At 52.0% G+C, this 23,453-nt stretch overlaps 1 protein-coding gene across 3 annotated transcripts in view; it reads right to left on the bottom strand.

Moving 5' to 3' along the window:
- The window catches only part of CEMIP (cell migration inducing hyaluronidase 1), a 139,181-nt gene extending 119,394 nt beyond the window's left edge, over positions 1–19,787 (bottom strand). For all 3 annotated transcript variants that reach the window (XM_055326858.1, XM_055326859.1, XM_055326860.1), the window contains exon 1: positions 19,594–19,787. The gene's annotated coding sequence lies outside the window, so the exon portion shown is untranslated. The remainder of the gene's footprint in view (positions 1–19,593) is intronic.
- Positions 19,788–23,453: the final 3,666 nt, after the last annotated feature.

Genomic DNA, 23,453 nt, shown 5'->3' with positions numbered 1-23,453 from the left:
CTACCTGATGGCAGAGAGCCCAGGTCCATGGTCAGAAAACATGCAGAGACAAAACAGTGGGGCCGGGCCCCCTTTGTGAGCCCCCAGGAAGGGCATCTCCCCTGGGCCGATGAGTCCCCAAGAATACAGACTGGCAAGCCACATCGGCTTGTCCTACCATCCCTTCACAGAAGCAGGAGCTGTTTCGCCCTTGCACAATAAGAAAGCTTGGGCCTAGAGAAGTTCAGTGGGCAGTCCACTTTCACACAGCAAGCCAGAGGCTGAATCTCAAACCCAGGACCTCTGACTTCCATGCTATTGTTTTCTGATCACATCATGACCTGGGAATGGAGTATGCTAGAAACCTCCCAGGACATGTACCCAACCAGTAGATTTATCTCAGCCATTCAACAAAGATGCAGAGAAAAGCAGTAGGAAATGATCCCGAATTACATGACAGTGATGTCACTGCTCTTGCCAGCCCACGCCCAATGGTCATTATTTTAAAAGCGATGAGACTATCCCTTAAAGCTGGTGCTGGAGCCATGCCCCTGTCAACATCCGGGTGTGTGGGCAGGGCCCAGGGCAGATCCCCTGGGGGTTGCATTGCTGGCATAGTGGGTGAGGGCTGGGGCCTTGGCCGCTGGGACCTGCCCACCCACGCCTGGCTGCAGGCAAGAGCATCAAGAAGTGACGGGGCTTCCTCCAGGCTCTGGAGCCTACCCTGCAGCAGCTGAAGGCTCAGGCCAGCCTTCAGGACATGCAGCCAAAGTTCTGTACAGCCTGCCCCTTCCCCCCTGCAGCCTCTCCCTCCTGGGTGCTCCCACTCCTGAGTGCTGGCCTGTCCTGTTCTGTATTCAGGGGATGGATGGCCCATCAGCTTGAGGAAACCAAACCAACCGATGACGGGGACACCAGCTGAGATGAATGTGAGTAGCAGGATGTGTTTGCAGAATCAGGATTCTGATACATAAACAATGCAATGTGTCATCATATAAGTACATTTAAGTTAAACACTGTTACCTAAGCCATTCTGTGAAAGGTGGGTGTGGCAGACGGGTCACTAAGATGGCCCCATTCTCCTCACCCTTCTCTCCGCTCCCGAGATGTATGTTCTTTGCAATGTGGCTTTGCAGCTTCTTCTCTCAAAAGGTAGAATAGAGGACAGGCCGGTGGCTCAGCAGTTTAGCGCCACCTTCAGCCCAGGGCCTGATCCTGGAGACCCAGGATCAAGCCCCACATCGGGCTCCCTGCGTGGGGCCTGCTTCTCCCTCTACCTGTGTCTCTGCCTCTCTATCTCTCTCTCTCTCTGTGTGCATCTCTCATGAATAAATAAATAAAACATTAAAAAAAGAAAAAGGTAGAATAGAAACCTCTTCCCATCACCTAAGAACTGGCCTTGTTTTGGCCAGAAGAATGAAGCAGAGGTGACGGCGAGCTGCTAAGTTTTGAGATCTGTGGGTGCTTTCCTTTCTCTCCCACCGAACTGCGTCAGCCACCTGGAGGACACACCCAGATCAGTCTGCTGGATGCAGAGTCACTTGGTTCAGTCACCCTCATCTCCTCAGTAGAAAGTCAACCAGTGCCAAAAATGTGGGTGGGGACACCCTACCCTAGACCAGCCAGCTTCCACCCATTCTGCAGCTGAATGTGGACACAAGAGCAGGCCAACACCAGCCAAGCCAGCTGGCCCACCATCCAACAGTAGTTCCCGGCTCCTGTTTGAAATCACCAGCTTCGGGGTGCTCTGTTATGCAGCACTAGCTTACTGATACATTGGAGAAGGAGAGTTAGGGAACTCTTCACAGAGAAGTGAGGAGGGCTCGCCTGGGCAGAGTCAGGAAGGGTGAACAGTCATTTGCTGGATATTTGGGCAGAGAAAAGAGTATTTGCACCAGGAAGATGGTGAGCAGCAGCATCATGTCAGCAGGACCCCAACAAGTTCTGGAATGTTGCTAAGGTCTGAAAGGAAGGGGAGAAGCAGGTGGGCAAGGAGGTGGAGACAGGTGTGGCCCAGCCCGGGCAGGCCCTGCACGCCAGGGTGAATCAAGTCGTCCCCAAACCTCTCAGCCAACAGCTTTACTTAATAACAAGTTTCTAGAAAGTTGAAAGAAGGGGTAAATGTGATGTTTCCAGTCCTACACCAAGGGCTGAAATAGTTCACATATGACCAGAAACTGGAGAAATGTCGATTTCCTTGTAAATCTTTTTGGAATGTGAATTTCCTCTGTAGCTCTGACATACAGTAAGGTTTGTGAAAATATGGTTTATGAAGACTTCTCACAAGTGTGGTTATAACACATATTTGATGAAAACCAAAGCCTGGAATTAGGAAGAAGTCCTAAAGTAAGATGATATTAAAGTCAAGGTTTTCCCAGAATTTTAGTGAAAAGAAACACTGATGGTTTAAAAAGAGCAGCCACCCTGGGGTGCCTGGCTGGTCAAGTCGGGGGGAGCATGTGACTCCATGTGACTCCTGATCTTGGGCTTGTGAGTTCGAACCCCACATTGGGTGTGGAGCCTATTTAAAAAAGAAAAAGAAAAGAAAGAAACTATTTATAATTTTTTAAATTTAAAAATTAAAAAAATGAAAGAAGTTGCCACAGCCACATGACATATCTCTCTGGCGGGAGGACACGGACAAGCCAACCACATTCAAATGTTATTCATTCACTCATTCATTCCCACAGAGGCAGCAGACACAGACCCTGACAGATCCTGCAGTGGGTCCTAAGGATCTATACATAAATAAAACGGGAGCCCTGCCCTCACAGCACCCCCTAGCTGGCACCCCCAGGTGGAGGGAAGAAGGGACACACAGGCTCCCCCACCACACAACTCACAGGGTCTGTAGGGACAGAGGCCTCTGGGAACACAAAGGATGGGGCATGATTCCAGGCACCCTTCAGCATGAGCTATGAACAATTTTTTTACCCTCTTTATGAACAAAACCCTGCATAAATGCCCATTTGGTGGGCGAGTCCACATATGACACTTGAAATTATGACATCACCTAGTCTGGGCCACGAGTGGGAGCCCCCGAGGGTGAAAACTCACGTGTTTCCCAAGGGATGAAACTAGCTAGCCGCCCCTTCCCCCACCCACCCACCCGCACCCCACATGCTGCATGGAGCTCGCACGGTGGCTGGTGGCCCAGCATGCCGACATACTGATCCCGTTTGGCCAAGTACTTAGTATCTGCAGGGCCTTGGAGACACAGCCAGGCCCGGTCCATGGAGAAGGAGTCCCTGAAGGCCGCCCAGATGGCCAGATAAATGTCTGGCCGAATTCCTGCCATGCTAGCCTTATCACATTCCCAGCATCTTCCACACTGGTAACTGGATCAACAGAGCTTTTACCGGAGGCAGAACTGAGCGGATAAAGGAAAGCTTGTTCGACACAGGGTGTCTGGACGTCAGGTTAGCAAGCAGTGTGGACAGCCGAGAGAGAGTCTCTCTGCACACCATGAACTGAAAAAAAAATGCCAGACGGGTCAAGGAGCTTAGAGGTCAATCCACGGGATGAGCAGAGAGCCCTAGAATTGCATTTTGAAAGAAGGAACCTAGAGCTGAGTGGACTAGACAGGTCAGACTAGATGGCACTATTTCACGTATTTTACAAAATAACCAAAAATAAAGACAGGGAGAGACACTTGCACAAATATGTAAAGAGCTCGGGTACATTGATAAGAAAGGAATACCCCACTGGTTAGGCTCTCCGAACAGAGAGCAGATGATTGAACAGACAATTCCTAATAGAGACAAATGACTAGTTAGACTGACTTTTGGGATGGTCTTGGACTTCACCAGCAATCAGAGAAACACAAATATTTTACCTATTAAAATAATCCTTAAAGGTTTAGTATTTATCTACTCCTGCTGAAAGTGCAAGTGGTCATGTTAACTGGAATCAATCTCCAGAGGCCACATGGATCAAGGACCACAAACATGTCCATATACCTTGACCCACTTAAGTCCAGCTTCTAGAATGTTTCTTCTGGAAATCATTCAAGTGTGGGGAAGAATTGCCTACACAAAAGTGATCATTTTTTCTAAGAATAAAAATTTAGAAACGAGTTGGATGTCCCCTTACAGGAATTAAAATGATGGCGGTAAGAAAGGAGGTGAAAACTTTTGCTTATGCATGAGATAAAATTCTATCATAGGTATGTAAACATTCACACAGTGATTAAAAATGAAAAACTAGAAAAATAAATATTCACATGGGACCTCTGGGTAGTTGAGTGTCTGACTCTTGGTTTCAGTTCAGGTCATGATCTCAGGGTGGTGGGATTGAGCCCCACATCGGACTCCGCACTTAGCTCGGAGTCTCTCTCTCTCTCTCTCTCTCTCTCTCTCTCTCTCTCTTTCATAAATAAATAAATCTTAAAAAAATATTCACCCAAATTCTTGCAGCAACTGTCTTAAGTGGCTGAAATTGTGGTATTTTTTTCTTTTCTCTATTTTCCGAGGGATAGAGGAATATAGTTATATAGTTATATTATTCACAGAACATGCATACCACACTGCCCACACCTGGTAACATGCCCAGGACATTGTAGGTGTCCCCGTGGCACTGAGTAGACTTGACTAGTGAGCGTGGTCCAACCACATCACACAGGGTATATGCAGCGATCTCAGACTAAATCTAAATAGACATCATACCCTATGCATAATATTCTGGCCTGCAATCATCTGCGCTTCTCAGCTTCTGACAACCATGGGCTGCTGGCCACTATTCCCTGAGAAACCCCGGCCAATCTCATCAAGCTGGGGCCACGACGAGCCACTGGGCTCTGGTCAGGCCCTTGTCTTACAGGACTTGTCCGGGGACCTCTCATTTTGAAGCTCTCTCTCTCTCTCTCTCTCTCTGTCCACTCTGACCATGCTGAGCTGCTGGGAGCTCCTCTAATGGACCAGACTATCCAATCTCCCTTCGTCCAAAGGGCCCTTCTCTGCTCACAAATTCTCAGTACGATTTGTAGGGTTCAAACCAAGCCAGGGTAGAGTTCTTACCTTTTGCCCCATCAGTGCCTCATACAGACACTATTATTCCCATTTGTTCACACGGCTGCCCCCAACCTCAAATTGTTAGGTCAGAGAAGGAGTGATTAGGTGGTGCGTGCTCTGTGTCTGGCGAGGAGTGGCTGCTCAGGAAGCGTTGGCTGAATGAATTGGCCCGGCAAGTGCAACAGCCCCTGGCTTTGTTAATTCACCTGGTACTAACGCAGAGCTCCAAGCCCCTGTACCTTTTTCAGTAAACAGCTCAGACTGAGCACACATCAGTGGCTTATCACAGATGTAAATGGGACACAGAGCGTGCACCAAAGCCCCATGATGAGAACATCTCACCCACCGTACCCTCCGTCTGCTCATTCATTTGTGGGCAGGCTCGTCTCGAGTACATCTGGGGTTTAGGGTTCTGAATCAGAGCCATGCAGGGTGAAAGGTGGACCGGGCCAGGGTGGACATTAGCAGCCCTGAATTCGGGGGCAGTCCCAGCCACTTACAAAGCACTTTGCAGTGCTGAGCACTAGCAGCAAGGAGCAGTGGGCCCAATCTCCACCAAAAATCCTTGCTAATCTCTTTATGGAGATACTTTCTGGTACAAACTCTGTGCAATTCCAATAGCAAATTGCAAAATGGGACAGAAGCCATTTTGTACCTCATCCTCAGTGAGAGATAATCACTAAATACTCCATCGCATTTAGAAGGATTGCTTTTTAAAAAGCAATGGGCACCAATTTGTAAACTCGTCCTTCTTTTGTACAAGATGGGAAGAGGGCTGAACTTCTGACCAAGATGTGTGGGACCACGAGCTACAGCCTTCTCTCCGAAGCACGTAGGCTACCAGTCACCCTGCGGAGTCCCGGAGCAGGAGGGGAGGTGAAGTGCCCGACGGTCTCTGACTCCAGGTGACAGCACCGTTCAGATCCCGCCAAACCAGGACACACGTGGCCACACGGTGGCCCAAACATGAAGGGACAGGGGTGATAAGGATTCGACAACAGCATCCTGCCCCAACTTAGAGGGACACTGGCATCAGCAAAACTGCAGTTCATAGCATGGAAGGCTCTGGCTGGAGCTGCGTGGCCACACCAAGTGTTTTCCCCCTAATCCCCGGCTCTGGACTTTACCCCAGGACCCCGGCAGCATCCACGACCCGGGCCTCAGCTGCTCCGGGAGGGCACAGGGACCTCCAGACACAGAGGCTCGGGCAGCGCTGCTGACCTGCTTGGCCGCTGGCTGCTTGGCCCACTCAGAAGAGCTTCGGCGGTAAGGACACATTTAACCCAGCTCGTCTCAAACTTATTTGACCTCAGGATGCCTATGAACAGCCCAAGGAAGTGGTGCTCCTGAGAAATCGTTTTAGGAAACGCACCGAAACTTAGTTTTCAAAACCATAATCAGCAATAAACTGTTCCAGCCTCATGGGGAGTCCTCCCTGTGGAGCACCAGCGGTGAACCGGCACAGCTGCCCTTTCCTGGGGGCCAGAGGAAACCCCCCTCCCCCAGCAAGAGCCTCACAAGGGGCTCCTGGCAATGGCTGGAGCCAATGGTGACAGGTGGGTGAGGAGTTTAGGATATCGGCCTGACACACCCAGACCACTGACATGCCTCCCAATGGCTCCAAAGTTTGGAGAATAGGAGTGGAAAGCCGTCCTCCACGAAGGCACACTGGTCTGCCGGCTTGCACAGCCAGGATGGGCCAGAAGCCCACGCCCTCCAGACATCATGGTCACAGCAACCTGTCCCACCCCACGCGGCCCCTCTGCACCGTGGCTCCACACACCTGCTTCCTAAGCCAGGGCATGGAGGCTCTAGGAAATCTGCTTTTGTCATCTTTAAATTTCGCATTTCTATTGGAACCGAGAAAATTTCTAATCCATTCCCCTCTTCTGCTTCCTACCCGTGGCCCTGCAGCTCAGCATGGTGGTTCAGGCTGGTGAGTGAGACTGTGTCTTCGTGCCAGCTGTGCGGCCCTGACAAGTCATGCAATCCCTCTGTGTCCTCATCCATACAGGGAGATGAAATAGAAACAGTGCTCCCTGTCTTTACAGGACCTGATGCAGGTTGTGAGTGCGGGAGGATACGGAGGGCACTTCAAGGGCAAGTGGTACATGGCAGAGGCCAGGAGATGTCCACGAGTACCTCTCTTGCACACGGCACTTGCTCATAAGCCTGTGTTAGGCAGCAGCTCAGCTCCGGAGACGCAGCATGGGCAAGCGGACCCCATTCCTGCCCCAGGGCATGCAGAGGTGGGCCTCCTCCACGACACGGCCTCTGGGGCCCCATTCGGAGGGCAGCTGCAGGACGGGGCACTGCTACCATCTGACAAAGTTTTAAAGTTTGCAAATTCGCTCAGAAGTCACAGTTTCACCTCCTTCACTCGAAATGTCTGCTGATTCAATGGCATGTGTGGACAGATGGAGGAGACATGCCGTGTGTAGACCTCGTGGGTACCAGGCCACAGCTCTAAGAGGTTTGCCATGTGTCATCTCACTATTAGTGGCTGTGCGTTAGTTATGCTCAGAAAAATATATGGTTGTCCCATCTTAGGGGATGGATAAACAACCAAGGCAGGGAGAGGCGGGGTAACTTTTCTGAAGTCACACAGCGAATCAGCGGGGGAGGTAGATTTACAGCCAGGCCTGTGGGGCTCCAAGGCCCACGCCTCTTTCCGGTTCATTCCGCCAGCTCTAATATTCTATAAGCCCAAGAAAACATCAACTAAAAAGCCTTTAAAAGTGATGAGGAAGGAATATGGGCAACAGTTTATTTTGTAGTCAGCAAAATCCACAGGAACTTTTCCTGAAATACTGCTTCCACACTGCTCTCTGGTGAGAACCACCTTGGAAAGTGTGGTGATCTGAACTGAAACTCGCAGAGCCGCAGGCCTTGGGGATGCCTCTCTCCTCTGGCCACCTGACAGGCACTCGTAGGTTTGCTAAAGGACTAAGTCCAGCTCCTGGCACACAGGGGACATGTGTGGCTGGATTTCATTCCCTGAAATCCCCTGAACATCTAATTACACACACAGTGCAGAGAAGAAGAGGGAGACAAAGGAAGGTCACCCCAGGGCCTTTGCACATGAGACAGCATTCAGACAAGCTGCTTCATCCAGTGAAGCTTCTCTAAAACTTGAGCTGGACCAGCATCCTCCACAGTGACCGCTTGCTCCTGCCTAAACTGAGCCTCTCACAGAAATCCTGTCCCCGGGCCCCTCATTCCTTGCACCACCTCTCGTGCAGATCAGTCCAGCGAGACAGTTAGGGATGTGCCCAAGAGTCTGTGAAGAGTTAGGAAGGTGCTTATGGAAATCAGCACACAGGCCGCAGGATGAGGCACGTGCCCTGCTGACCCCACACTGAGGCTGGACAGTCTGGAAGGATATCGGTAAACAAGGGTGTGGGGTTTGAGTCTCAGAAAATCACCCTCAGAGCCTTGGAGCTCTACCTGCAGAGGGACTAGGCCCTATGCTGGCAGTGATGAGGGCTGCAAGTCACTGAAATACTTCCAGTGTAACGTCCTCCCTCATGCCCTCCATGCCCTGTTGGCCGGGCACCAATAACACGCTGGGCTATCTATGTTTCCTTATTGTTAGGCCTGCCAGCCACACTGTACCAGGGACAGCGGGATCCCGGATGCGCTCGCTGCCAAAACATCACCCTCTGGACTGAGGGACACAATCCCAACCCAAACCACCTGCCACCAGGACCAAGGGCCGAAGGTCCCCCTAGTGATCCCACCCCTCCCCTTATCAACATCACCCGGGTTAAAGGCCAGGCTCCCTGACCCACTCTCCCCACCATTATCATCTCATTTCCAGGAGCTCCTAGACTTTCCCTCAGGAACTTCCTTCAGATTCTTCCCTCCTTCCTAACCCTCTTTCTCTGGCCAGCAAACATGCTCTCCTTCAAGAGCCAGCTGAACACCACCTCCTCCATCCCTGAGTCTTGCCTGCTGGTCTCTTCCTCACTGCACACCTTGCTTCCAGCACAGACTGCAGCTCACTGAGTACCTGTCTGTCTGTCTCCCAGCTAGATTGCATGCAAGCTTCTCCATCACAGGGAGGTGCAGTGGAGGCGTCTCTGAACCCCAGCTGTCCAACCAAGAATTGGCAAATCAACAGCGAGCACTTTGGGGTTGAAATTACTCTGCAACTACTTCACTATGAATTACAATATTCCCATAAACATGCATTCTCAAAATTGAAAACTCAAGCAACATTGGGCATCAGTCAGAGCACGGGCATTTGAGTGCACACAGATCTGGGTCCCAGTTCCAACTGCATCACCTCCTAATGTCCCTGAGGAACTCAAGGCTCCTGAGCGGCCCTCAGCAGACCTCACTGGGTCTCCATCTGATGCTTTGCTCGGGGCCATCAGGAGGATTCAATGCTCCCATGGAGCCTGACCTCTTAGTCAATGCTCAGTAAATACCAGGTATCCATAATAATGACAAGTATAAACCCAAGGGCCTCCCCAAGGGCAGACCTTGAGAAGGTGACTGACTGGTAGGACTCTGGTTTCATCCCATGCCAGCAGAATTCACAAGGATCCACATCAAATCTCTTTCTGTGAGAAACATATGCACTGCGGGGGGGGGGGGGGGTGGAGCTCCAATGTAGGGCTCATGCAGCCATATAATTAATAAATACTTTGTGCCTGCTATGTGCTAGGCTTTGGGAATACCCAGAACATAAAAATCTCTGCGTCTGAGCCCAGGGAGGTCCTGTCCTGAATGAAGAAATGCCTCTTTCTTGTACTGACACGAGGCCCTTTTGTGCATCATGGGAAGGAGATTCCAGCCTTGTGCAAACCTGACCCTCACGGCTCAGAGCAGGTCTCTGTCCTGCTCTGCTTCCCTGACCCACGAGAGGTGGTGTCCCCGAATGACCCCACAGAGCACAGACTCACGTTTGTGCTTATTAAGCAAGATTCAATCAAAGCACCATCTTTTTTTTTTATGTTAAAAATAGCCTCTCATTTAAAGTAACTGTATGTGGGGATGTTCAAAGTAAAAATGAAATTATGAAATTCACTACATGGTCATTCTCAGAAAATCCCAAGAAATGTTTATATGTTACCATTTGTAACAACATTACCCAAGGATCTTAAAATTTAAAACAGACGCAAGCTCTCGCCTGGCCACCTGGCTCATGTATCTACACAACCCACGATTATGTGGCGATTATGTGGTCGGAGGAATCTCTGAGCCTCTTCCAAGCTATGAACCAGACAGACACCGCTGAGATTGCTGTGCCTTCTCATTTTTTTTTAAATCATTTAAATGAGAAGAAATTCTTGCACAGGCAAGTTCCAAAGCTAAAATCCTACAGCTGCTTTCTCTTTTGCTACCAGGAACTGAATTGAGAAATCAGATGAACTCAGTCCCTTCCGAAGAAGTCACAGACACAGTGACACATCAGCCCAGCAGAATCTGCAAAACATTTCAGCATGGACACCACGATGCCTTCCCTCTAAAAGTGAAAGGAGGCAAAGGAGAAGGGAAAACAGGCCTCAGGTCCATGGAAGTCTGCTGAGAGCTCACCCTCCTCTCCTCCTCCCTGAGTGCTACACCCAGATCAAATCAACAGTTGGGTTAAGAGCCAGAGGCACCGATTGGTTCACATCACCAATACCTTGTTTGCCGTGTCTCGGCACTGGCCTCTCCACGTGGCATTTGCTGGACTGAGGCTGAGGTCAGGGTTCAAAATGTAAAAGAGCACCAATCCCCCCAGTCGTTAACATAAACAATATTGCAATGCCCCATTTCAAAAATTGAAATTCATGCAGAAAATCCATAGGGAACCAAATATCACAATTGTAAATAAAGACAGGATCAGGGATGCCTCCTGGGGGGGCTCAGTGCTTGAGTGTCTGCCTTCAGCTCAGGGGGTGATCCTGGGGTCCCAGGATTGAGTCCAGCATTGGCTCCTGCAGGGAGCCTGCTTCTCCCTCCGCCTCTGTCTCTGCCTCTCTCTGTGTCTCTCATGAATAAATAAATATAATCTTAAAAAAAAAAGGACTACAGGATCCACGTGACTGACTTTCTCCTGTGTTTACTCGTGTGTCATGAGAGGCCGCGGAGCTGCGGGACCGGGAGCACCAGCCGGCTGAAGCGTGCGGTGGCTGCAGGAGGGACAAGAAGGGACCAAAGCACACTCACGGCTCAGCAATGTCGGTGAAAAACAACCTTTTGCTGAGTAACGCGGAAATGGATCTGAAACATATGGATTAGGTTCGTCCGAAAATAAACACAATTTTTAAAGGAAAGGGAAAGTACTTAGCCACTGTGTTTGAGGTTTTCCTGAACCCAAACCTTTGGAAAATTAGCATATGAGTGAATTACTCAGTGCCTGTAACACAGTCAGCTTTGAAATAGGCTGGTCCTAAAACCACCAGTTTGCTCAAAAACATTTTTGTTTTTCATGGTTTTCCCAAAGCTCTTCTCCAACTCACTCCTCCTGAGGTTTCATTCCTGTTATTCTTTTGAGGAAGGAGAAAGCTTTGCACACCCATCGTCAGCCTGGGGGGCTCTGGACCTCCCGGGGTCAGGAAGCTCTAGGGGAAGGAACTGGGAATAATTACCCAACCACACAGCAAGGACAAGAGCCCTGGAAGGAAGGCAGGTGAGTGCAAGCCAAGGTGCCACCCTGTACCAGCTCTGTACCCTCGGGCCCCTGCGCCTTCATCGCCCACCAGCAGACACCACTGCCTGCGCCCCCAAGGAGTAGAGAGAGCCAAACATGGCCTCTGCATCCAGTAGACAGTTCAGGGTCACCACTGAGCACCCCCAGATAGTTCTGTGGGATCTAGGGAGCCAGGGTCTTTGGTCACCTGTGCCAAGAGGTCAGGGCGACATAGGAGCCAGCCACTGTCCAGCCCTAGCAAGCCAGGATGGGCTGCATCCTGATGGTTTGGGAGTCAAATCCAAAGTTCAGGGTGTTCCAATGTCTAGGGTGATATGGTCTGAAGCAAAGACCCCTGAATGTGAGGCCAGATGCCCCCAGATGGTGAGGCTGCTGGTCACCCACCAGCACGGCAGCGCTCCCTGACGCTGCGGGGTTCAGCGGGTTGTTGTTCTGGCAGCAGGCAAGAGGAGCCTCTGGCACCTGGGGACACCCACCTGGAGGGAGATGCCACCTGCCTCTTTGCTCCGCTGAGGCTCCTCACAGAGCCAGCAGGGTCTTCCAAGAGGTGGGGGTGTCCTCCAAGTTCCCCAGACTAACCACGTGTCACTTTGATCACCTTAAATCAGTCATAGGATTTTTAGAGCTGGGTCTATGCTCAGAAGGGGTTCTTCAGATCCCTTTCTAAGGAGAAGAAGCACCAATACCTTTCTAAAGAGAAGAAGCACAGGGATCCCTGGGTGGCGCAGCGGTTTAGCGCCTGCCTTTGGCCCGGGGCGCGATCCTGGGGACCCGGGATCGAATCCCACGTCGGGCTCCCGGTGCATGGAGCCTGCTTCTCCCTCTGCCTGTGTCTCTGCCTCTCTCTCCCTCTCTCTCTGTGTGACTATCATAAATAAATAAAAATTTAAAAAAAAAAAAAGAGAGAAGAAGCACAGGTGGGTGAGGACAGTCCCCCCCCCCCCTGGGTATTGTCCCATCTGAGCATTGATTTTCTCCAGTAGAAGAGCTCTGTTAGAAGGAAGCAGGAGCCACAGCTTGAACTGGAACCTTCCATCCCATCCCCATGGGGTCAGCAGAGCTTCTCCGTTTTTATACTTTTCGACTTACAGTCCCCGTTCAAACTCCACTTTCAAAAACCTCCCACAGGGATCCCTGGGTGGCGCAGCGGTTTGGCGCCTGCCTTTGGCCCAGGGCACAATCCTGGAGACCCGGGATCAAATCCCACATCAGGCTCCCGGTGCATGGAGCCTGCTTCTCCCTCTGCCTGTGTCTCTGCCTCTCTCTCTGTGACTACCTTTAAAAAAACAAAAAAACAAAAAAAAACAAAAAAAAAAACCTCCACATCAAGCCTACATCAGTGAAAAAGGATGCAAGATCCTGGAAATAATTTATCGAGTCGTATACCTCAAAACAAGCTATTTTTCCTTCTTGCCAGCTTCTATAGAATCTGAAGAATCTTGGGTGCATAGATTGATGGACGAGGTTGGAAATAAAAAGCCCATTTCTTGCAAGAAGTTCACACCTCTCTTTGTCTCCTGTGCTGGTCAGCTACAGCTTGAGTCTTCTGAGCCAGTATCTGTCACATACACTTGTCACCAGTAACCCACACACCTCAGGTTTGTGAGACAATCACACAAAGCATACTTCTGGCATCATCTTATTAAAACTGTTGACACCAAGCCCAGCAAGACATCCAGAATCTTAAGACATAGCAAGACAAGCCACCATAATATGAAGCTGGCACTAGTAATATGAATGCCGAAAGCAAAATGAAATGATCCAAGGCAGAGGTTTTCAAACGGTGCTCCTTGGAACCCACAGAGCTCTGTGGAACTCCTGGGGGACCTCGAGATAAAAACGTCCTCCCAGCCACAGCCACTTTTTATCTGGTTTGTAAATGAGATGTAGTAAGACTTTGTTGGGGAAAAAAATTATGGTTATAGTAGTTGAAAACCACAAGTCTATGAAACTAAAGACACCAGGTGCTCAGAAGGACTCTCTCTTCTGCCTGGCATGGTTCAAGGTCTGGGTGGGTAAGGGCGCTTATGCACCTGGGACAGGTAAGGAGCTTCCTGAACATGAGAGATTGTGGGACATAAGAGGTTTAAGCCTGCCTGGGCTTCTGGATCTTTCCCTGAGGCCTTTTCTCTGTGTGGAACACCTTCTGAATTCCGCTCCCCAAATCCCACGTTGCCTCATGGGAAAATCCCTATGAACCCCTGCTAATCCTGCCAGAAGCACTGTATGCCCCCCTTCCTGGGGAAGTCCTCTGGCTTCCCTTGTCCCCAGCAGGTCCCCGGCCCACCAATCCTCCTGACCCATGTGTCTCAGCCCTCATCACACCATATGGCAGCTTCTGACCTAGGCGGCTGTTCTCCCAGCCAGACTGTTGTTAGCTCTGAATGCCAGGGACCATTTATTTAATCCTGCCTCCCCCCATGGCTAACACAGGACCTCCATGTAGAAGATGATCAAAATTTTGTACTCAATTTTTTTTTTCTGCCTCCAGAAGCGGCAGTGGATGACAGGACGCGATCGCACACCTACGTTCTGGGCTGACCATCATGCATGCTCATCCTGCAGGAATGTCACAGGGAGGGGGGCTGAGCAAGAGAACGGAGGTTTAAATTTCATTTTTAGGTTCAAAAAAAAGTTGTGATTTTTAGAGGCAAGTAAAGTTGTCTAAATGTAAACATGCATTCTCTGTGTCTGGAACCAGAGTGAGATGAGACTCCCCAAGTGATCTCTTAATACCAGCAAAATTACATTCAGATGCCTCTGCCAGGCAAAGATAAATTGCCATTTGCACAATGGTCTTGCACTTAAAAGTAACTCGGTTCAGAGAGCTGGAAAATTTATTATGACAGGGAAAAGGGGAACTCAAAGGGGTTCATGATATTTAGTCTACTGATAAGACAGTTTAGGAGCAACAATAATTACCTCCAAGAATTTGAGGGGTCATTATAAGGTCATTAGGAGGACACAGGCCAGCTGGACTGCATGCATTCAGACACCAGAAACTGACTTAACATAGACCAAGAAGGGCTGAGCTGGATTATAGGAAGGCAATGCTGTACCCCTGGCACCATCCAAGGAGCTCGGTGGGCCACGGCATCACTTGGGAGTTGATTAGGAAAGCAGAACTCTTGGGCCCCTCCCCAGTGCAGCCAATCAGAGTTTGCATCTTCGCATGCTCCCCAGTAATTCTACATAGTCCAGTCTAGGAGGCACTGGCCACTGTGCTTTGCCCAGTCTTGGGCTCAAGCCTTACAGCCAACAGCAGGAACTCCTGGACCCAGACAAGATCAGTGTGACAGGCTCCCGGGGAAGCTCAGAGCCCTCCTGCCCCCTCGAGATGTCTAGGAACAGGAGAGGCAGGCCACTTTACACTGGCGAAGGACCAGCTTCTAGACGTGCCTTCCCCATAACACAAAATGCCTAATGGCCAAGCTCTCCTACAGACGGCCGAGAGAAACACCTGGGGTTTTCAAAAGCAGTTGTCTGGTAAAAGCACTTTAAACCAAGTTATATCTAAATCAGTCCCGTGGCTGCCCTTGCAAAGATTCAGAGATAACACCTCAGCAGTTTCCCGATGCAGGAGGAGCCAGACTGTTGGAGCTGGAGAGAAGGAGACCTCCTCTGGAGAGTGCTGGGGGGAGGCTGCTGTGCTCTCCAGGGCTCATGCACCTGCAGGGGCTGGGAGGGAAGGGAGGACCTGTGTGCCTGCAGCCACGTTGAGCCTCGACAGAGCCCTCAAAACCATCAGAGCGAGGAGAGCAGGGCAGCTCCTCTCTCTCTGAGTGGAGAAGTGCGTGGAGGGAACTGCAGAAGGCAAATGTATATTTGATGACATTTCTCTGCATTCAGCCTCCCTTCTGAGGAGCCGAGTTTGAACAAAGCCTGGCACCAGAGCAGACAGTGGGGAGGAAGGGAAGAGGGAGGCCTACCAGAGTCTCAGAACAAGCCCACACCCCCCCCCCCGCCCCACCGCCCGAGGGCATGGATTGGAGCAGACATTGTCATAGCCATAGCCGCTGTGGTCCTGCCTGATTCTACACGGTTTCCATGTGCCAAGCTCTCAGGGAAGGAGGCTCAGGGCCCCAGGGATACTGGTAGAAAAAGGACTCAGCACTGAGAAGTGTCCTTCTGTACCTATTAACCACCCTAAGTCCTACTAAGCTAACCAGATATCAGAGGGCAGGATATGCGCTCCTTTCCTAATCACTGTTCCAAGGAAACCTACTTGCTTCCACACAACAGTCTAAACCAAGCACAGGAACATGACCTCTGATGATACTGGATATCTGGGCATCTGCCATCATGTGGAGACAGAGATGGAGCCAGATGACTGTTCACGGGCATGGGGGCAGCCCATAAACATCACTCTGTTCCTCTTAGGAACACAACCCACACACTTGTATTTCTCTGGGGCTGTAACTACCAATGCATTCGTTCTACAATGTGCTGCTTTGCCGATACCACGGAGGGGGTTACTCAAGCAGCGGGGTTCATAGAAGGCTGAGAATGACTGAGCTCACCCCACTTGTCTTGCTGGCCCTCCCCAAATGCCCCTCTTGCTGTCTGACCTGCCCCAGAGGCTCAGACCCAGAGTGCCTCAGGGCCTGTGGAGAGCCCCCTGCCACCTCCGAGGCAAATTCCTCCCCTCACTGGCCCTGACTCCCAAGGGGGTTCTGTGGTTCAGTTGTCTTCCTACCAGAAAGCTCTGTGTGCTGGATACCGGAACCTGTGTGGAAGCCCAGAGAAGAGAGCCAGGGAGGGCTTCAGGGTGAGCTTCAGGGTGAAGCCCAGCCTCCTGCTCCATTCACACCACCAGGCAGACGAAACTCATGGAAAGACTCCCAGCATCTGTGTACCACATCTGTGAGTTCCATGTCTTTCAGATGGAGGGAGCTAAGATGACTTCTGATCTACCAAGGAAAAACACAGATGAAAAAAATCTAAGAGTACTAGAATATGAAACTTGGAAATACACACACACACACACACACACGTACATACTTTTTTCAGGAAAAAAATTCTAACTGTGAGATTGGGCCCATTATAATTCCATTATCCAAACTTTATGGTATTCATGATTTTCACCAGACAGAATCCCAAATGCAGAGCTGGAGGGTATCTTCAAATCCAGCTGGGACCAAATAACCAGCCAATGCTCAGGCAGACCTGCGTCCCAGGCAGGATCTCACAGCCAAGCAGGGCTCCACCATGAAGGGATGTGCTGCCTTTTGCATGGGGAGGACCCCACATGAGCTTCCCAGACAAGGTGCTGTCCAGTGCAGCAAACCCTCACTCCACCCTGCAGTGATCCAGAAACAGGGGCCATGAAGGCCACTCCCCATCAAGACCCGAGAAAATTCATCCTGCGCCCCCGCAGCAAGACAAGGAGGGCTTTTGGAAATCCTGGGCTGTTTTGAGAGAAGTGTCAGGAAGAATTATTCCTCTCATCTGGAGGGCTATGCCAATATTTTGAAAATGACTTACTTTGTCTTTCTTCCAAGTGGTAGAGGTGAGAAAAACAGGTGCCTGATTTGTCTCACTGAAAGCTCTTCTGTTTATCCTTGAACAACATTTTTGTTGGCATTGTGATCAACTTCAATACTTTCATCCACAAGTTCTCCAACATGAACATAGAGTGGGAAACGGAGTCCCTGTCAAACAATTGCTGGTTAGTGGAGAGAGCAGAGGGCAGGTGCTGCAAAAGAAACTTTGAAATACACCTGTGATCACTGCCATTTTAAGAGTGTTCTCTGTGCTCCGTGAGGGGCTAAGTGGTTTACATTGTGCCACTTTAGTTCTCGTTGGCAACTCTGCCAAGGAGAGTGTGTGGTTCCATGTTACAGATGAGGAAGCAGGCACAGAGCTCAAGTACCTTTAACAAAAATCACACATGCTTCCTCAAAAAGAAAAAAAAAAAAGGATGCTTGATTTTTTTTACTTCTCCATGGACCTCCATCAGTCATCAACAGAATCAGACCTTGGACATGCCTTACAATTTTATGACAGAGGAAGATACACACTTCTGTATAGGTGCAGAGGGCAAAAAGGAGAGCCCCACTCCATGCCGTTTCTTAGCAGAGAAAGGAGGTGCCTAATTTGCACAGGTGAACCCCTACAGGTTCTCCCCTCCCTGTTTCCAAGCAACCAACTCGAAAATACATCAAGTGAACTCAAGAGGAACCTCTGGGAGCTTCTTGAAGAGTGTTTTACACCGTGTAGAAAACAATGTGGAGAAAACAATGAGGATCAGAAAACAGCATAGCTGCTTTTAGCAAATGCATCCAAATACATTCTCTGAAACTTGTTCTATTGGATGCTTCTCCATCCTGTCTCTGTGACTCTGACACTAATATCTCTTCCCAATACCAAATTTGCTAAATAATGTAATAAAATGCAACACAACCCCATGCTGTGTAGAGAGAGCAGTCTGAGCAGTCCCTAATTAGGTCTGGCATGATCTCACTGCCTCATCGGAGGCTCAGGCGTCACACATTTATAATAACACCTCTGAAGGGCCTCTGGGCGCTGCCAAAGAGCCGGAGACCCCCTCCCCGCCACCCCCCATGCCAGAGGTCCGGGACGGGGCTCGGCGGCAGGCCCATCGAGGACCCGGTCACCAACCACAGGCTCCCTTTGGCCTCCTGCGGCCTTGGGACAGGTTACAGAGGGCTCTCAAAAACTAGCTGCCCCTGTCCTGCTGCCCTGTGTCTCAACACCTGGCGTCTGGGAGAGAAGCGGGCGACTTCCCGAGACCCAGGGCCGCGGACCCGGAGCGGAGGAAGCGGCTGGGAGCTGTCCATGGTGGCGCCGCGCCTGGGCACGCAGAGCCGCCGGCTTCCAGCCCCCGGGCGCGCCCCGTCGTCTCCAGACCGCGGAATGGAGCCGCTCGCTCCCGGGCTCACCCTCTCGGGGGCTGGGGCTGCAGCCAGGAACTGGCTCAAACATCAAAAGAGTAGTTTCAAAAGAGAGTTCTCACCTGTGGGCATCGCTGGCTGCGCTCTGCGGAGCGAGACTCCGGACCTCAAAGCCTGCTGCTGGAGGCGCGCCTGGGACGGCCGTGGTGTTCGAGCCGCGGGCACCGGCGGCGGGCGCGGAGAGCTGCGTCTGCGGCTGAGGACCTGGGCGCCCTGGGCGCCTTTCTCAAGAGCACATGCGTGCCGCCGGGTCCGTTCCAGAAGGTCTCTGGCCCTCGGCCCCAGGGCGACGAGCTGGAGACCCAGCCACAGCCCTGGCTTGCGCTTCGCCAGGCGCCTGCCTTTCACCTAATTTAACCCTTCCTGAAGCCGAGGTCCTTTGCCAAGCACCAAAGAACCGTCTCCCAGCAATGCCTGGCCGGCAGTCTCCGTCCAAACGTCAACAGGGGCTGTCACCTCTTTTAACATTTAATTGCACCCCCCAGGGCCCCCTCCGGGGCACCACGCTGCTGGGAGCCCAGCGCCACCCCGGGAGTGCGCGAGCCAGCCGGAGCCAGCGGGAGGTGATGGGGACCCCAGAAGGAAGACCTTGCCGAGTAGCAGGGCGCAGACCTGTTGCCAGGCGCACACCCGCGGGTGCACGATGTGCGCGGCTCCCCGCCGGCTGGACCCGCGAGCTGGCCCTCTGTGCGCTCCCTCGCCGGCAAGCCCCCTTCCCGGGCGCCAGACCCCTTCCCTCTGCCCCTGAGAAGGGGGGTGACTCTGCGGAAAGCAGCCCCCCCCCCCAACACACACGCACCGCTGGTCCTGCTCCTGGCACGCTGGCGCCCCCGGGCACCTGCTGCTTGCAAAGGATCACACGGTTTCGGAGAAACCTCCCAGAGGGCAGGGAGAGGGGCGTGCGCGCTTCGACGGGCTCCCAGACGGACGGACAGACCGCAGAGCACAGAGCGCACGGACTGGCAGGAGCCCGAGCCGGGCACCGTGCCCCGGGAGCGCGGGAGGCGCCGGCGCGCGCTGGCCTCCCCCCGGGGCTCGGGCTTACCTCGCGGTCGGTGGCCGAGGCGGCGGCACGCCCCAAGGGCAGGAGTGCGCGGCCGGGCCGGGCCGGGCCGGGGGCAGGGCGACGGGCCCGCGAGCTCCGAGGACGCGGGCTGGCACGGGCGGGGGGCGCGTCTGAAAAGTGGGGCTCCGCGCGCGGCCCGCTCCGCCCCGATGGCCCGCGGGCGCCGCGCTCTGCTCGGGCTCTGCTCGCGCTCCGCTCGCGCTCCCCGGCGCCCGCGCCCCAGCGGCCGCTTTTATAGCGCGCGGGGGCTGGGCGCCGCCGGCCGGCTGGCTCCTCCCCGGGGCCCCAGACGCCCGCCCCCGGCCGACCGCCCCTCGCCGAGGTGGGGCTGGGGCCCGCTCCCCGGCCGGCCCCGGGCGGGCTCTGGCGGCCGCTCTGGGAGGCGCAGACCCGAGCCCGCCGCGCCGCGCCGGGGCCCGCGGACAGCCCCGCGGCGGCCGGGTGGGGGCGCTGGAGCCCGGGGCGCGGACCCGCCCGGCCCCCCGGCCCCCGGCCCCAGGGCCACAGGCTGTGGAGGGAAGGCCCTGCGTCCGGCCGAGTGGCCGCGGGGTGGGGTTCAGAGGCTCAGGATCTTTTTTTCCTTTTCTTTTTTTTCTTTGTTAACTTATCAAAAAAGTGTGGCCTTGGAGAGACCCTGGTACGCGGGACCCAGTGTTCCTGCAAGAGCAACGCGTTCAAAGAGAGCTTCGTCTGAAACCAGAGTCAGACACACCAGACAAAGGTCTTAAGCCCCTCTGGGTGGCACTGTTCTCATCAAGGAAATGGGTTCTATGAGGCTTCCTCACCTGACCTACTGGAGGATAGAAATGAGGATAGAAATGAGGCTTCAAGGGCAGCCCGGGTGGCTCAGCCTTTGGCCCGAGGTGTGATCCTGGGGGCCTGGGATCGAGTCCCACATCAGGCAGGCCCCCTGCATGGAGCCTGCTTCTCCCCCTCCCTCTGCCTGTGTCTCTGCCTCTTCCTCTCTCTCTCTCTCTCTCTCTCTCTCTCTGTGTGTGTCTCTCGTGAATGGCCCTTGTCCCCAGGGCGACGAGCTAGAGACTCTTTGAAAAAAAAAAAAAAGAGGTCTTTGAAAAAAAAAATGAGGTTGCAATATGCAGATGCTTAGCACATAGTAGGTGCTCTGTAAATTAGAATCCTTCCAGCATCCTCTTTTACTGGACAGATCAAGATCCTCAAGGGTCAAGGGAAACAGTGTGACGGCTCTAGATGGTCTCCGGCCGGAGCTAACAGTACAAGTAGAAAGAGCCCATGTCAGATCCCTGGGGCACCTGGAGTCTTTTCTCAAATCTGCCACTAACTTGCTGGGTGACCGGTGGTCATCTACTCCCTTCTCAGGGTCTCTGCTTGTCGTTTGTAAAATGAGGGCTTTGATACCAGTTTTTTTTTTTTCCCCATCTGTCCCACTTTTTTGGAGTTTACAACGTAGCCCTTTCACCTTGCTAGCTGGAGCCTCCTCGAATATATGTTTCTTCCTTCCTTCCAGCCAGCACCCGGTGAGAACCAGCTCTGTGGGGAAGGTCCTCATTCTAGGCAGCACACACCAGCCCCATGAAGGCACCACCACCAAACCATAGTCAGGCAGAAGCTGCTAGAGTCTGTGTCTGTCTTCCAGGCTGGGGCAGAAGCCCTGACTGCCTGGCTAACCCAGGGAAGCCCTGAGTTCCTCCACAGGCCCTTCCCAGAAAGCTGGTCTGGACCCTCACTGGGGTCAGTGATTAGAATCCTCAACCCTTCCTTGACATCTTGAAAGGTAGCCAGCTGGGTCTTTTGGCAAGCATCCCTCCCCCACCTCTCCTTTCCAGCAAATTTAGATGGAGCTACTACCCACCCTCCTCAACCATCATTTCTGGTTCCCTTCCTTTCTTTAAGAGGAAGCCCAGACACCAGGACCCACAAATATCTGGAAGATGCTGAGGATCCGGGTACTCAGAGAGACGGCAGCTTTGAATCAGTCTTGCTTGGAGCATGGAGAGATACAGGGGAGAATAGATCTGAGGCCTGCAAGGCATGTGCTCTCTAGTGAGAGGTGAGCTCCACAGGGACCGAGACTCTAAACAGTGAAGGAAGACTCTTGTCTGCTGATGGGCTCTGAGAATTCCTTAGTCATGTTTTCTCAAAGTACATTCTTTGGTGTCCAGCTTTCTTTATCACAGACCAATGCCCAGGGGAGAAAGTAATGCTGATGGATTGCAAACAGGCTCCACATGCCTGAAATCAGACCGTATCAATGCCCATTTGGCACTTCCCATCATCATGCGACGGACGTTGACTCCCAGGCAACCCTCTGTGGCAACATGGGCAGCCTTGGTCCTCTAGAATGCCTACCCAGACTTGCCTTGATGCATGGGCTTGTTCTTGGGAGGGCGAGAGAGCAACTGGTTAGGAAGGGCTGTGTGGGTTTTCTGATTCTTATCAGAACCTCCAGGGGGAGTCTCCAAGCAGGGGAGAAATGCTCCCAAAGGGGGTTACTCCCCCCAGAAAGCCGCATGGCTCTGGCGGAGGTGAGAGGCAGCCCCCTCGGCCACATGCTGTGCATTGAACGTCCTGTGTACTCACTGCGCCCACAAGCTGCCTGGGCCTGCCCTTCTCAGTCTGCTGGCAGGGTGCAAGCCTGGCCCCCAGAGCAGGGTCCCTGCCGTCTACCTGCTGACCGGCAAAGCTGGTCTCTGGCCTCACAGCAGCCTCCCTGCGTGGTGTTGGAGAGGCTGGCCGCACCTGTGGCTCCTTCCCGCAGGCCTCCAGACAAGGCAGGCTAGCCTGAGGAAGGGGGAGCGTGGGGAGAGGGGAAGCAGAATGCAGCTGGGAAAAGGAGCGAGAGTGCACTTCCCTGCAAGGCTTCCCACAGACCCCACCAAAAATTAAACCGCAGGCATCCCAATCCTGGGAGGAGGAGAGCCGCGGGCGTACTTCAATTCCACCAACAGGGGTCGCCCTTGGACACGGAGCCTGAAGCTAGCAGGGGAGGAAGGGGAACTCCCAGCCTGTGCCCTGGGGCCCAGTTTCCAGGACTCGTAGCTGGTCAGTTCCTGTTTTGTTGCATGCAGATGAGGTTGCCAGCCGAGAAGAGACGAGTCCTTAATTTTTCTGGTGAGTGGAGGTCTGTGTTGGAATTTGGGACGGGAAGGCTTCCAACAGGGGCCAACCCCTTGTAAGCTCTGAGTGTGGATTTCTACATCTCCCTCACCAAACTCATCATTGCCATAGAGAAAGAGCATTCTTTCCTGCGTTTTTAAATATCTAACATACTTGTGTTTTCACATCACGTATTTCTTTCTCCTGAATGCAAAGACTATGTTGTGTTCCTGGCAGGAAAAAAGAAAGAAAGAAGAAAGAAAGAAAAAAGAAAGAGAAAGAAAGAAAGAAAGAAAGAAAGAAAGAAAGAAAGAAAGAAAGAAAGAAAGAGAGAGAAAGAAAGAGAGAGAAGAAAGAAGAAGAAAGAAAGAAAAAAGAAAGAGAAAGAAAGAAAGAAAGAAAGAAAGAAAGAAAGAAAGAAAGAAAGAGAGAGAAAGAAAGAAAGAAAGAAAGAGAGAGAGAAAGAAAGAAAGAAAGAGAGAGAAAGAAAGAAAGAGAGAGAAAGAAAGAAGAAGAAAGAAAGAAAGAAGAAAGAAAGAAGAAAGAAAGAAAGAAAGAAAGAAAGAAAGAAAGAAAGAAAGAAAGAAAGAAAGAAAGAAAGAAAGAAAGAAAACCTCGGAAAATTCAGAAAATGGACAAAGGAGATCACCTAATTGCAAACCTAATGTGTGTCTATTACCAAAAGTTTGAAAAATATGGAAAAGCACAGAGGAAAAATATCACTGCTACTCAAAGATCATCTGTCAACTTGCAGTAGACAGCCA

The sequence above is a fragment of the Nyctereutes procyonoides genome, unplaced genomic scaffold (assembly GCF_905146905.1).
Source record: "Nyctereutes procyonoides isolate TBG_1078 unplaced genomic scaffold, NYPRO_anot_genome, whole genome shotgun sequence".
NCBI classification, from domain to species: domain Eukaryota; kingdom Metazoa; phylum Chordata; class Mammalia; order Carnivora; family Canidae; genus Nyctereutes; species Nyctereutes procyonoides.
The sequence above is the reverse complement of the archived record's forward strand: the minus strand, read 5'-3'. Positions and strand labels throughout refer to the sequence as shown.